At 41.7% G+C, this 1,659-nt stretch overlaps 1 protein-coding gene across 1 annotated transcript in view; it reads left to right on the top strand.

Annotated features, from left to right (window-relative positions):
* LOC101980291 (poly [ADP-ribose] polymerase 14-like) overlaps positions 1–1,659 on the top strand; it is a 144,309-nt gene that overhangs the window by 31,046 nt on the left and 111,604 nt on the right. The gene's annotated exons all lie outside the window — the stretch shown is intronic.

The following is a 1,659-nucleotide window of genomic DNA, read 5'->3' as shown; positions in this document are numbered from 1 at the left end:
TGACTCAGCTTCTTTCTCCCAGCCTTCTGTTCTGTTTACTCCACCCACCTAAGGGTTGGCCTATCAAGGGGCCTAGGCAGTTTCTTTATTCCTTAACCAATGAAATCAACAGATTGATATATGACACTCCCACATCAGATCAGAAACCCATTGCCATTGTTCTTGAGTTCTCAGAGGCTCACACATTTTAATACCCATTATAGAGTCAGATAAATAAGGCTCACACATTGTAATGCCCGTTGCTTTTTCAGTCTATGGGATTGCTTCTCTTATAAACATAGAAATGTTAATACATAATATCAGGGTACAGCCATTATCAATCTGAAAATTCCAAAATGGGATGCAGGTGATCCAGCCACCATTTCTGGAAATGTAATTAATCATGAGTGAAAAATGTGGCTTGAACATGTTCCCATGTGACATAGGACACTTGGACCAGAAATACTAGAATCATCCTCAGTCACAGTGTGTCACATCAGCTATGGCAATGTGATCTGACTCTAAGGCTTTATTTATGTTCTCCATGTCTTTGTAATGCAGTAGAGCACATGACTTTAGTGGTTAGAACAGTTTCCACAATGTCACAGTAAAGGTAGCAGCCCACAGATGCCTATGGATGGGGCCATTGGGATTTTGGGGTCCTGCTTCATTATTATGCAAATCTACACACTACCTATATCATGGAAGCAATCACAGGGAGCCTACATTCTAATTGGGCAGCCTAAGCTCCTGATTCCTTTAGCTTGGATTGTACAACTAGGGTGAGATTTGTTTGTTTGGTTAGGCTTTTGTTAGACAGGTTCTTTCTAAGTAGTTCAGACTGTTTGCCCTCATGGCAATCCTCCTGCATCAGCCTCCAGAATACTGAGATTGTATGTAAGCACTTTCCCAGCTGTTAAGAGTTTTAAATAAATTCCCTGTGACATCATGGTGTGAGGTGATGTGGGCATTTCTGAAGCACATGCTCTCCCTTCTAGAAGACATAAGTACTTTAGAAGTTTAGATTTCTGTACAGAACATGAACAGGAGCTGGAAGTGCTAAGATTTCTGTGTGATATGAATGTCTGCATGAATAGGGATGAATCCTGTCTCATAGACTTGAGTCTCCCAGTATTTATTTGGGAAGTGTTGCTCTCTCTTCTCTCTTCTTCTCTCTTCTCTCTTCTCTCTTTTCTCTCTCTCTCTCTCTCTATCTATCTCTGTTTTTTGAGACATGGTTTCTCTCTTCTGGAACTCACTCTGTAGACCAGGCTGGCCTTTTTCATAGATCCTTTTTCCTCTACCTCCCAAGTGCTAGATTAAAGACATATGCCACTGGTGCCCAACTGGTCTCATTTTCTTTAATACATAGAATACTCTGTAGATCTATGAGAAGGATTAGTCTCCACTGACACCTTTAATACATTTAAATGCTATTATTCTCCTTCCAAACTTGATAAACTCTCAAAATTTAAAGACATCTAAGCTTGAATTACATTTACAAAAGGAGCTGCTTGTGAGCAGAGACTCAGACAGAGACTGAAGAGCAGGAGCCAAAGGTCTGAACACAGCTTCTAGGTGCAGCTTCTCTGGGCTGTTTGGTTAAGAAGGGAATGAGTTTCCATGCATGTTGAAATAAGAGCGGCCGAGCTGGGTCCCCGGCACCCGGCCGCCCACATG

Source organism: Microtus ochrogaster, chromosome 2 (genome assembly GCF_000317375.1).
Source record: "Microtus ochrogaster isolate Prairie Vole_2 chromosome 2, MicOch1.0, whole genome shotgun sequence".
Lineage (NCBI taxonomy): Eukaryota > Metazoa > Chordata > Mammalia > Rodentia > Cricetidae > Microtus > Microtus ochrogaster.
The sequence above is the reverse complement of the archived record's forward strand: the minus strand, read 5'-3'. Positions and strand labels throughout refer to the sequence as shown.